The sequence below is a fragment of the Schistocerca serialis genome, chromosome 9, assembly GCF_023864345.2.
Source record: "Schistocerca serialis cubense isolate TAMUIC-IGC-003099 chromosome 9, iqSchSeri2.2, whole genome shotgun sequence".
NCBI lineage: Eukaryota > Metazoa > Arthropoda > Insecta > Orthoptera > Acrididae > Schistocerca > Schistocerca serialis.
In genome coordinates this window covers 248,152,160-248,166,377 of record NC_064646.1, presented here as the reverse complement: position 1 = coordinate 248,166,377, position 14,218 = coordinate 248,152,160, and positions in this window count along the sequence as shown.

Sequence of the window (14,218 nt, the reverse complement as noted above, 5' to 3'; positions counted from 1 at the left end):
GCAAATGCCGGGATGGTTCCTCTGAAAGGGCACGGCCGACTTCCTTCCCCATCCTTCCCTAATCCGATGAGACCGATGACCACGCTGTCTGGTCTCCTTCCCCAAACCAACCAACCAACCAACCATCAGTCTACTCACATTAATTTGAACACCGTGTATGATCAACGTCAAAGCCGCAGCACTAGCAGTAGAGGGTATAAAAGCGTGTCGGGGAGACACGGAACACAATGCAGTTGTTGTGATGCGGGAACTGAGCGGCTTATCTGACGTCCAAAAGGGCATGATTATTTGCTTTCGCGCCAAGGGTGGATGCATTCCAGAAGCGGCTAAGTTTGTAAAGTCTTCGCTTGCCCCCATGGTTAAAGCGTTCGGTGCATGCCAAATAGCGCTATCGAAATCCGGTGCCGAGGCAACAGTGGTGCACCGTTGGCCAGAGACGACAGGGGTACGACATTTGTGGAGATGTGTATGGCGAACAGACGTCCAATTGTTGAGCAACTGGTCGTCCAGATGAACCAAGGGTTACCGACAGAGTCTTCGTTCCGAGACCGTTGCTACGCAGGCGTCTGGGTCACGCATCTATGCTGAACGCTGCTCATCAGCGACGAAGGCTGGAATTTGCACACCAGTACCGCAACTGGACGTCCACTGAGAGGCGACAGGCGACCTTTTCAGCTGACTTAAGTTTTATGCTCCATCGGACAGAAAAGAAACACCGAACAGCAATATTTAAAAAGAGAAAGCATTATGGTTTTCGTGGCATGTGCTGGGTGACCTCGTCATTCTAGAGAGTACAATGGATCAACATAAATGTGCATCTATCTTTGGGGACCATGTCAACCCCTACATGCAGTTTGTTTTTCCTCAACACAATGACATCTACCAGCAGCACACTGCAACGTCAGATACAGCTCGCAGTGTACGGGCGTGATTCACAGAGCACCAGGATAAAAAAAAAAGTAAATGTCGTGTGACTAGGGTCTCCCGTCGGATAGACCGTGCGCCGGGTGCAAGTCTTTCGATTCGATGCCACGTCGGCGACTTGCGCGTCGTTGGGGATGAGATGATGATGATTAGGACAACACAACACCCAGTCCCTGAGTGGAGAAAATCTCCGACCCAGCCGGGAATCGAACCCAGGCCCGTGGGGTTGACATTCTGTCGCGTTGACCACTCAGCTACCGGGGCCGGACAGCACCAGGATCAGTTTACAGTACTCACCTGGCCAACAGACTGCCCGCATTTAATCCCAACCAAGAATGGGTGCGACCACTTCGATCGGGCTGTTCGGGTAATGGATCATCACCCGAGAAACCTAGCGCAGCTGGCGACGGCACTTGAGTTGGCATGGCTCCACATCCCTGTCCAGAACCTCACTGGCTCTTTTTCTCTACGTATCCCAGCGATCCACGCTACAAAAGATGGTTATTCATGCTTTTGATAGGTGGTCGCATTAATGTAATTAAGACAGTATACCATGCACAAACTTAGTATGACAGAGTAAGTGATGAAACGTCGGTTGGAGGGAATACGAAGAACTATTATCTTTCCATATCTTTGTATCCTTTCCTGCCAAAGTTTCGTCACTTGTTCCATTATAACATGTTTGTGCTACTAAACTTTAAGGACAGTGTAGCTGATAACGTGATTTGCTGTGACTTTTCTCGACCGCTGATCAAATGTATCCAGACACTGTAAACCGAAATTGCCTACTAGGTGCCACGAGAGGCAGCAGCAGTATACGAGGGTTGTCCAGAAAGTAAGTTCCGATCGGTCGCGAAATGGAAACAACAGTGAAAATCAGAAACGTTTTATTTGCAACAGTTAGGTACACCTTCCACCTACTTCTCTACATAGTCGCCCCTCCAAACTCGAGTTTTGTCGTAGTGTTGTATCAACTTTCCAATATCCTCGTCATACTGTAGAAAGCAGCCGCCTGTGCATTTGGCCAGTTATCTGCACTGGTCTGCAGCTCGTTGTCTGTGGAAACGTTTTGTCTTCATAGCCAGCGGTTTTTGTGAGCAGGGATGAGACTCAGGGGGAGCCAATTACGTACTGCATTGTGGGTGATCAAACACTTCTCATCGGAAACGCTACAGGAGCGTCTTCATTGCCCCTGCAGTGTTGGCTGAGAATTGGCATGAAGAAGGAACTGCTCGACAGTTGTGTTACGTGGGCTGCATGACACAGGTGAAATCTCTAACCAGGACCTCATAGTTGGCGGAAGACGCTATTCCCTACACATCTTTACGTTCTCACTGTTCACTCAAAACTGAAAAGAGCAACGTGACACGATCGATGGGCATATTAGAGACACTGCCCAACACATCTGTGCAAAGCTTTACCGGATTTTCCCAGTGGTTTCCATTTAGCGATCGATGGGAACTCACTTTCTGGACAACCCTCGTAAAAGGAGGCGGGGCGTATTGTGTCGCAGTAGTGATGCAGTAACAGCAGATTGGGTCGGTCAGGAGGCCTTCGAAGGTGGACAAACCATTGGATGTCACTTGATTAAGAAATGCATCAGGGATATTACAACCCTTCCAAAGTTGCCCAAGTAGACTGTTGGTGATGTGGAATGGAAACACGAAGGGACGACCACATCTAAACCAAGAGTTGGCAGACCACACTAACTGACCGATAGTGTGTTTTGAGCGTTGCGGAGATATGGTTGTAAAAAATTTTCGTGAGATCAGTAGAAGGAATCACTCGTGACCCTGAAGTCAGTAGTACAGCTAGCACAATGACTGGTCGAGCATTTCTGTAGTCATTATTAAGAGACGTTTGAGGTGACGCCACTTGGACGGTGGATGACTGGAAACGCGTGATCTGAAGTGATGAATCAAGCTGTACTCTATGGCAATCAGATGAAAGAGTTGGATTTGGCAAATGCCTGGAGCACGTTATCTGTCCTCAGGTGCAATGTCAACAGTAAAGTGCACAGGAGGTGGCGTCACGGTTCTGGAATGTTTTTCGTTGTTACGGCGTGGTCGTCTTTTGCTCTTAAGTAAACGCTAAATGTTGAAGGATATGAACACATTTTGGAGCTGTGCTGCGTGCAGTAGAGGGTCAGCTCGGAGACCATTACTGGAACACCATGACACTGTATCCTGTTATAAAGCAACATCTGTGGGTGGTTTGTCGACAGTAACATTCCTGTAACGAATTGGCTCTCCAAACGGAACCCAATGGAATAAGTTTGGAATGAGTTAGAACGTCGACTTTGCTTAAGACCCCAGAAGAATGGGTTGTCATTCCCCCACAGAAATTCAGACACCGCATTGGTAGCGTCCCCAGCAGAGTTCAAGTCATCACAAAGACGAAAGGTGGACACACCCAATATTAATTTCGATTAATAGGCGTCCGGATACTTTTGATAATGTAGGAGCCCTTGAGAATGGGGCTGCGAAACAAATCGCGAAAAAAGAGCGTTGTTGTGGAACTTCTCTTTCCAAAACAAAAAGTTTATATTTTGTTTGTTTGTTTGCAGGTACATGTCGTCAGACCTGGTACACAGTGAGATCTACGTGGCACAGTACCGTAGCATGCTGACAAAGCACACGAAACAAATAATGGCGGACACTTCTGCCACAAGACAGTACCAGCAAAGAGTGATGAATTCAAATTCAAAGTGACTGGGATCATTGAATAATGAAGATCGTTCTCAGCGCCGGGAGCTCAGTGAGGTTGACGATTCCTTTATTGTGTAAGTTTTTCGGCTATTCACTTAGTCATCTTCGTCATGTGATGCGGACTATGGTATAATCTTTCTGCCTGAATGGCCTCCAACCGTACTATGCTTAAAAATGGAATCCTGTACGTGCATGGCCACCAACTGTACTATGCTTAAAAATGGAATCCTAAACTCGGCTGGTCAACTCCTTAGGATCAAGGCAGAATTCGTCAGAAATATCGCCTTATAGTTTTCGTTGTTCAACTGAGGCGATTATTGTTAAGCCCCCTTACTGAAGACTACCACTTACTTGTCCGTGTTGAGAAAGTAATGCGCCACCAAATGCAACACGAAAATGAAAATTAAAGCACCTGCATCCGCCTCCTTTGAATTTAGTTTATTAACACAATCAGTTTCAGTGTTTTCAGGCTCCTATGCCAACGTATATTGGGAGGAATCCAAGTCATCCGTTGATGAACGAGGTAGTAGTGTCGTGTAAACCAGAGATCTGCAGACACCGGTTATTTAATATTGGCTCCTGTTGTGACTGCTCACGAGATTGGATTCCACCTAATTTACATTGGTAAACGAGCCTGAAGACTTTGTAATGAAATACCGAAACTGGTTGCATATATGAATTAAATGCGAAAAGGACAGCTGCAGGTGTTTTAATTCTCATTTCATACTGAACAGTCGAAGTTCCTCTAACCGCCTACTACTAGGAAAGACATACAACAAAATCACTCTCCCATATTAACTTCAGCAGGAAGAACTCTTGTTTTACTCTAATTCGTGGTAGGTTGAGCATATTCTAACTATCAGGCCAACAGCTGTTGTAAGGGACAATCTCGCTGTCACATGGTTACAGGAAGCCTTCCATGAAATTCTGCAGGCTACGTTGAGAAATGAAGTGGGAAGTAAAGGGCAGAAAACGAAAGAAAAGCAGGAGGAGATAGAGGAGTCCAGTGATAAATTCAGGTGTTGTGCGGTAGGCCTGATTCTGTTTCTGCAGCAGCAGAGATGTTGCAGCTGTGTCAGAACAACCCAGACTACATCTTCAGCCGCATGGAGCGTTCTGACACAAGTGCAGCAGTTCCTCTACTGCCGAACACGAATTTCCGCATGATACTCCACTTTTATCAATAGGCTGCGGCTCAACGGCTTCTCTAGCGGAGTGGTATGGCACTATGGCGCAGGATTTCAATGTGCTCTCCTCGTATAAAAAGAAAAAAAGTCAAACAGGATATACTAGAAATCGACAGCGGCATTAACGTGGACAGTCGAGTACATAGTTTATCGTACCGCTTTACTGCTGCTGTCGTTGCTCGGGCTCACACGACTGTCATTCGAATATGGAATCGAAGGTTTCAGGACGATCCTGAATAATGCCATGCAGGGTCTCAACGGCCCCACGTGACTAGTACCTGAGAGGTAAATACGAGGGTTGGAACTTAAATAGCGGCAAATATTTATTTACAGCTCGTACAAAATAGATACGTTCAAAAATGGTTCAAATGGCTCTGAGCACTATGGGACTTGACATCGGAAGTCATCAGTCATCTAGAACTTAGAACTACTTAAACCTAACTAACCTAGGGACATCACACACATCCATGCCCGAGGCAGGAGTCAAACCTGCGACCGTAGCAGTCGGGCGGTTCCACACTGAAGCTCCTAGAACCGCTCGGTCACCGCGGCCGGCAATAGATACGTGTTTCAAAGTTTCACTGACCTTCAAAGTAGTCACCAGCATTGTGTATAACCCGTTGCCAGCGATGTGGAAGCCATGGGATACTCTTAGCAGTGCCAGTTGTGCTGACAGTGCGAGCGGAGCGGTCTATTGCCCGACGAATTTGTAGCAGTTCTCAAGCGAATGCCGTGAAGTGTTCCTTTCAGTTTAGAAATCGAGTGGAGCTCACCAGGGCTTAAAAGTCAGGGGAGTGGAGTAGGTGGCATAGCACTTAGCAGCTCCATCAGTCAAACAAATCAAGCTTGAGCATTGTCCAGCAAAATCATGGTCAGGTCCTGCAGAAAGTGTCATCACATCTGTCTCTAAGCTGGTCGTAGATTGTGTACCAAAAATCAACAGCATAGAGACAGATGTGATGACACTTTCTGCAGGACCTGACCATCATTTTGCTGGACAATACTCAAGCACGTACAGAGCAAGCAGTTACTGATTTGTTTGACTGATGGAGCTGCTAAGTGCTATACCACCTATTGCGCTTCCCTGACTTAAGCCCTCATGAGTTCAACTCGATTTCTAAACTGAAGGAAACACTTCACGGCATTCGCTTCAGAACTGTTACAAATTCGTCGGGAAATAGACCGCGCCCCTCGAACTGTCAACACAGCTGGCACTACTAAGATTATCCTACGACTTCCACATCGCTGGCAAGGGGTTATACATAATAATGGTGAATGCTTTGAAAGTCAGTGAAACTTTGAAACACGTGTCTATTTTGTAAGAGCTATAAATAAATAGTTGCCACTGTTAAAATTCCAACCCTCGTATGTTGACCACGTTGCCTTTAGGATCGTGCAGTTACATCACATACCTTGGCTCTGGAAATAAGATCATTTGCAGCAAGATAGTATCCATACGGACAGAGCAACGAAGTCTGGACCACCACAGACTGCCAACACGGCAACCTATGTTGTGGCATCTTTGGCATGTAGCAGATGGAGATGACAGTGGTGCACACAAAGTAGTGACATAGTATTGACATAACGTCGTCTTTTCAGACGAGATCCAGCTACGCATACAATGTCATGACTGACATATTGATGTGTGGTGGTTCCAAGGAGAACAAACGTTGGCTAGATTGCTTTCGTCATCGAAATATGGTGATGCTCCGATGTGTTACCGGGCTCTCGTAGACGGTAATTTTGACAGCAGCACCACCTTTCTAACGTACACCCTATCTTTCAACAACATAACACAAGACCGCATGTTGTCACCTCGACAAAGGTGATATTTGACTGTTGTCCTAATCATCACGTTCTACAGATTTCTCATTAGCTGAAAAAATCTGTGCTTGGGTCATCGAGTACCATACATGGCATGGACAGTCACTAAGCTTGAAAAACCTTGCCACCTAGATGAAGCAGTATGGAATGACCTCAATTTGACTCGAAGATCAACAGTATTAGATTGTTGCCGCCAGAGATAGTAGCTCTTTGTACTGAATTTGGTATTCTTCCTGCTATTCTTCACTATTATGACTGCTGGTTAGGAAGATGCATATATTGGGAAGTGTACTCTCAGAAATACCACCAAATTCAGTCACACGCCTCCCCAACCATAGTCACTAATCAACGCAGTGCTGCTCGACTTGTTCGCAACCATTTCGAATCCTGGTGGTTGAGGAAATTCTCCGTCGGTCGGACGAGACGGCCTCATTTATGCAAGAACAGTATGCTGTGATCTGGCACAGAGTTAAACCTCATCCTTCTCTTTCTTCATTGTTTCAACACAAACACGACATTCCACTTCTGAAGATAATACTACAGTAATCATGTTACTGTTTTCTTTTTATTCTTTTCTTTTCACTTGGGAGAGTGTTGCACTGGTTTACGTATTGTATTTTTATTTATATAAACGTTCTGTAGCTACCGTTTACGAAATTGTTATTTTCAATGTTTTCTGATGTTACCTGCTCCACATCTGTTAGTTAAGTGGCTATAATATTTCTGCGTGCATAGTAGTACTAAAATTGTAGTTTCACTTAAGAGTCCGGAAATTGTAATCTATGCTATGTGATGCGAGAAAGATCGAGCTCGAATTAGTGTATCGTCAGGTCGCTAGTGGAAAACGGCAACAAAGGTGACTGGAGAGAAGTGGAGAGAAGGGATTGTCGTCTCGAGCACAAGAGAGGGAACGTGCGTCCGTAGAAGCAGCTAAAGGTGCCTACAAAGGTAACTGCATATTGACAAGCACCCATTCGCTAGCGTGCTTGTGCAAGCTTGCTTGAGCCTGTGGAGGACAAATTTGCGCAAAGATCAGGACTTTATAAGGAGCTTGAAGCTTCATCGAGTTTCGATTATTCAGACTTATGCAAGCATTCAAGCGTGTGCGTGCCTGAGTGTGTGTACCAAGAATAGGAAAGCTCGTACAAACATGCATCAGTGATTTGTTTGGATTTAATTTGGTACTGTTAAATTACATGCTTTAGAAAAGTTGTACTGTAATGCAGGACAAGTCAAAGAATGCAATAGTACACGGAGAAAAACCAGAATGAACACAGCAGTACTGTGACACAGCTTCCGTAGTGTGTCTACAGTGAATAGTTAATATGGGAATAATATTTTCTTTTTTTTAACCACTCTTTACTCTGTGCTCCACATGTCTTGTTTTTCTTTTTTTTTTTTTTTTTTTGTAGCGTAAACAAATAGTTTGTCAAAGCCAGCGCATCGTAGGCTCAGTTCGAAATTTTCTCAAACTGATCTTGTACGAGCATGTTTGTGTCGTGTACGTGTGGGAGGTGTGTGCACACTTGCGCGAGCAATTTGTGTGTATCTACGTTTAACATGTAAATTTTTTCGGTACGTGGCTGGATGATAAAATTAAAATGTGAATATATTGAACTGTTTCACATTTTTTCTGGACCGGCATTTCGCAAGGTGGATTTGAACATGCGACGCGCAGACCATGGAGTCATGTGCCTTCATAGTGGACTGTTTTCGCCATGCTGATGGGACTGTGAAATTAGTGATTGCATAATTTAATGTTACTTCCTCTGTGAATAGTCGTACAAGAACTTAATAAAGTGAAAGCTATTAATCGGAACAGTGGAAAGACAGTTGTACCAAGTGGAATTGATTAAAAAAATTGAATTAATAAATTTAACTTCCTGTTGCGAACTAATAGTCGACGAAATAACAGTCGGAAAACTATTGTGCTATGACTGTGGTTCGTATTCAATACTCTTTCCCGAACGCGCTGGTTGCCCCCCTTTGAACTAAATCACGATTCGCTAGAGATAAAATGAGGGCTCCACTGGGTTTTCAACTATTCACGATGTTCCCCCTATCATTTTCATACAGAGCAATAATGGGTTGATACTGGTAGACACCCATGGATCTGTTGCATAGAGACCTGAGTTGATATTCTGATTCTTGGTGTGTACAAAACTCGATACAGTAGAGTTGCTCTCAGTTGCGGTTTCAAGGACGCTGTGAGCAGTAGGTAATGATCGTCTCTGGCTACTATTTCTTAAAGCTGATTACACAGTCATACACGATTTTTCTTTTTCTTTTGCCTTTAACTCGTTCCTTCACAGCGCTGGCATGTAAATCGTAGGATGTGGCTTTTTTAAAGTTATAAGGTGCCTGGCTGGATGCTCTTCCTGTCCCCACCCCCTGTATCCACCGGGACGGCATGCGTGTACCCCAGCTGGCTGCGCCTAGTGTTATCCATGTGAAAATGTGCGAATGTTATTTAAAGGTTTGCGATTCGTGTAACTGAGGCTGGGCGTGGGTACCAGTCTGATATGCACCTACACGCATGTGAGGAAGCTCCGAAAACATCCATACTGGGAGGCACGGTTGCCCTCGTCGGTAATCCACCGGGCAGGTTCGTTCCGGGGTTGACACTCCTGCCCGAGAAGTGACGTGCTTAGCACGCACGGCTATCCGGGCGTATTGTTGATATTTGTTTGTTTAGCCACCGAGAACACATGTTGACATAGACTACATACTTGTGCATAGAAAATACACGCATGTACATTTAGATAACTGAGAGCTACAATCAAATATTTTCCATTACAGATGTTTAACAAATACAGTGAAGCGCCAAAGAAATTGGTATAGGCACGCGTATTCAAATACAGAGATATGTAAACAGACAGAATACGGCGCTGCTATCGGCAACGCCTATATAACACATCAAATATCTGGCGCAGTTGTTAGATCGGTTACTGCTGCTACAATGACAGGTTATCCAGATGTGAGTGGGTTTGAACGTGCTGTTATAGTCGGCGCACGAGCGATGGGACACAGCATCCCCGAGATAGAGACTGGATTTCCCGTACGACCATTTCACGAGTGTACCGTGAATATCAGGAATCTGGTTAAACATCACATCTCCCACATCGCTGCGAACGGAAAAAAAAATCCTGCAAGTACGGGACTAACGACGACAGAAGAGAATCATTCAGCGTGACAGAAGTGCAACCCTTCCTCTAATTGCTGCAGATTTCAATGCTGGGCCATCAACAAGTGTCAGCGTGCGAACCATTCAACGAAACATCATGGAAAGGAGCTTTCAGAGCCGAAGGCCCACTCGTGTACCCTTTATGATTGCACGACACAAAACTTTACAAATCGCCTGTGCCCGTGAACACCGACATTAGACCTGTGATGACTGTAAACATGCTGCCTGGTCGGACGAGTCTCGTTTCAAATTGCATCGAGCGGATGGACGTGTACGGCTATGGAGACAATCTCATGTATGAATGGACCCTGCATATCGGTATGGGACTGTTCAAGCTAGTGGAGGCTCCATAATAGTGTGGCATCCCTATTACGTCTAGATAGACTTTGACGGGTAACACGTTTACTGTGCATTCCGACAAATCTGGGCAATTCCAGCTGGACAATGCGGCACACAACACGTCCAGAATTGCTACAGAGTGGCTCCAGGAAACCTCTTCTGAGTTTAAACACTTCCGCTGGCCACCAAACTCCCGAAACATGAACATTCTTGAGTATATCAGGGATGTCTTGCAACGTGCTATTCAGAAAAGCTCTCCACCCACTCGTACCCTTACGGATTTATGGACAGCCCTCCAGTGTTCTGACAGCACTACTACATACATTAGTCGAGTCCATGCCACGTCGTGTTGCGGCACTTCTGCATGCTCACGGGGCCTCTACTCGATATTAGGCAGGTGTACCAGTTGCTTTGGCTCTTCAGTATAGAATGATAAATGAACCAGACATATTTATGTTATTGACTCATACTATTTCTTAAATTGGATAATAAGTGATACAGATAAGTGAAAATATCACTTTCAGAAGTTTATAGTCCTAAGAGAACGAACTGGCACTTCATACAGGCGAATGCCTTCAGAAATCAGAAGACGCTGATTCTGATCGTTCATTATCAAGTCTGGAACACTAAAGCGAGATGTGGTTTACATGAGCTTATGATTCGAATCACACGAGGAATCGTAAATGTTGATTCTATACAGAAGTACAGGAAACGAGGGATGGTTAAATGCAATGGAACGAAGGTGGAAATCATAGATCGGTCCAAATGCGTCCTTGTAAAACACGAACTTGTAGGAATTTGAGGTTTTAGTAACGCATAATATGCGCCTTTCGTTTGTTGGAACACGTTCCACATCTCTTTGCCATTGCTGTTTTCTGTGTCTCTTGACTTCAGGTAAATAGTCTGTATAGGGTAAGTTCAAATCGAGAACACTTCCTGTAGATGCAGTTCGCTTCGCTAAGACATCAACTTCCTCATCCCTAGGATGCCAGCGCTGGAATGCACTCGTAGCAGAATGATTGTATGCTCTCGCCGTTGTCTACGAATATATTCCAGTACCACAGTCAAAATACAGGGTGAAACTTCCTGGCAGATTAAAACTGTGTGCCCGACCGAGACTCGAACTCGGGACCTTTGCCTTTCGCGGGCAAGTGCTCTACCAACTGAGCTACCGAAGCACGACTCACGTCCGGTACTCACAGCTTTACTTCTGCCAGTACCTCGTCTCCTACCTTCCAAACTTTACAGAAGCTCTCCTGCGAAACATGCAGAACTAGCACTCCTGAAAGAAAGGATATTGCGGAGACATGGCTTAGCCACAGCCTGGGGGATGTTTCCAGAATGAGATTTTCACTCTGCAGCGGAGTGTGCGCTGATATGAAACTTCCTGGCAGATTAAAACTGTGTGCCCGACCGAGACTCGAACTCGGGACCTTTGCCTTTCGCGGGCAAGTGCTCTACCAACTGAGCTACCGAAGCACGACTCACGTCCGGTACTCACAGCTTTACTTCTGCCAGTACCTCGTCTCCTACCTTCCAAACTTTACAGAAGCTCTCCTGCGAAACATGCAGAACTAGCACTCCTGAAAGAAAGGATATTGCGGAGACATGGCTTAGCCACAGCCTGGGGGATGTTTCCAGAATGAGATTTTCACTCTGCAGCGGAGTGTGCGCTGATATGAAACTTCCTGGCAGATTAAAACTGTGTGCCCGACCGAGACTCGAACTCGGGACCTTCGCCTTTCGCGGGCAAGTGCTCTACCAACTGAGCTACCGAAGCACGACTCACGTCCGGTACTCACAGCTTTACTTCTGCCAGTACCTCGTCTCCTACCTTCCAAACTTTACAGAAGCTCTCCTGCGAAACATGCAGAACTAGCACTCCTGAAAGAAAGGATATTGCGGAGACATGGCTTAGCCACAGCCTGGGGGATGTTTCCAGAATGAGATTTTCACTCTGCAGCGGAGTGTGCGCTGATATGAAACTTCCTGGCAGATTAAAACTGTGTGCCCGACCGAGACTCGAACTCGGGACCTTCGCCTTTCGCGGGCAAGTGCTCTACCAACTGAGCTACCGAAGCACGACTCACGTCCGGTACTCACAGCTTTACTTCTGCCAGTACCTAGTCTCCTACCTTCCAAACTTTACAGAAGCTCTCCTGCGAAACATGCAGAACTAGCACTCCTGAAAGAAAGGATATTGCGGAGACATGGCTTAGCCACAGCCTGGGGGATGTTTCCAGAATGAGATTTTCACTCTGCAGCGGAGTGTGCGCTGATATGAAACTTCCTGGCAGATTAAAACTGTGTGCCCGACCGAGACTCGAACTCGGGACCTTTGCCTTTCGCGGGCAAGTGCTCTACCAACTGAGCTACCGAAGCACGACTCACGTCCGGTACTCACAGCTTTACTTCTGCCAGTACCTCGTCTCCTACCTTCCAAACTTTACAGAAGCTCTCCTGCGAAACATGCAAATACAGGGTGTTTCAAAAAGAATATACGTATTTCGAATGCATATGTTTATCAAACTTTAAGACATACGAATATGAAACTTTACGTACATATTTACGAACCTTTCAAGTTCAGATTACAGATGTTCAAATGGCCCCCATCAGCGACACGAACAACAGCACATCGATATTCAAATTCCTTCCATACTCGAGCTAGCATGTCCTTCGTCACGGATATTATGGCAGAACGAATCTGGTTCTTCAACTCTCCACGTTCTGTGGGAGTAGTGGTACATAAACGTTGTCTTTAACGAAAGCCTACAGGAAAGTCAGAGGGTGTCTAATTCGGTGTGACCGTGGAGCCCAGCTGAGACATGCTAAGTCGCCAGCTCCTTGATGACCAATCCAATGGTTCGGTAGAGTTTCATTCAGATATTCACGCACTTGGCGACTCCAGCAAGAGGGTGTCCCGTCTTGTTGAAAAATTAAATTGTCTTCGTGCAGCCTCGGAAACAACCAGTTTTGTAACTTATCGAGATACTGCTGACCGTTAACTGTGTTTCCATCAAAGAAGAATGGGCGGTAAACAGATGATCGGGAGACTTCCTTATATACACATTCTGTACCTAGCAACTGTCGATACCATCTGCGAATGTTTCCACGATTTCGGAGGATCATTTTGGTACCTCAACCTGAAACGTCTGTGCACTGTAATCACGGAACTGCACTTCGCAAACTCGAGAAAACAAAATGATTTCTGCAGCGGAGCAGCCATTTTGAACATATGACGGTTACCAAGAAAACAGAAGACAACTGACATCTAGTGGCTATTGATATAAACTAGACTATGTATTCGTTTCTCCAGTAGCTGAGCCGAGGCGCAGCGATCGATAGTTTCTACAAAATAATACTTTGTAATACGTATATTCTTTTTGAAACACCCTGTTTAACGGTTGTTTGTTCCATTCCATCTTCGGTGTTGAATACTTTTAAGAACATTCTGGGAGTCGACGTAATTGATATCTTTAAGAAGGAAGTTGAAGATACTAAAGTAATTGTTTCAAAAAATAGCGGTAGGCAGTGCCGTAAAAATCGATGCACTTTTAGGGAGTTTGTAGGCTTTATTAATTTGGATTTGAGGGTATAGAAAAGCACATCCAATTTACTCCTCTTGTGGAATTCTGGATCTATCAGTCAGTATGCATACAGATATAAGCAGGTGACTGAGCCTCACTGAGACAATTAAATCTGCAATTTACAATATGGTACCTTGAACACCACCAATGTTTCGGTTTTCCTTTGAGGCCGGGAATAATATTGCTGAGACATTACGTACGTTCAGGAGCGGTTTAAAGTCGAGTGTGGCTAGCTTCAATGGTGACCTGTCAGACCCCCGTTCAACAAAATGTATTTTTTTAAAGCCTTATTTTACTTCCATATAGAATGGAAAAAGCGTTCGACAATATAAAATGGTGCAAGCTGTTCGAGATTCTGAAAAAAGTAGGGGTAAGCTATAGGGAGAGACGGGTCATATACACAATATGTACAACAACCAAGAGGGAATAATAAGAGTGGATGATCAAGAACGAAGTGCTCGTATT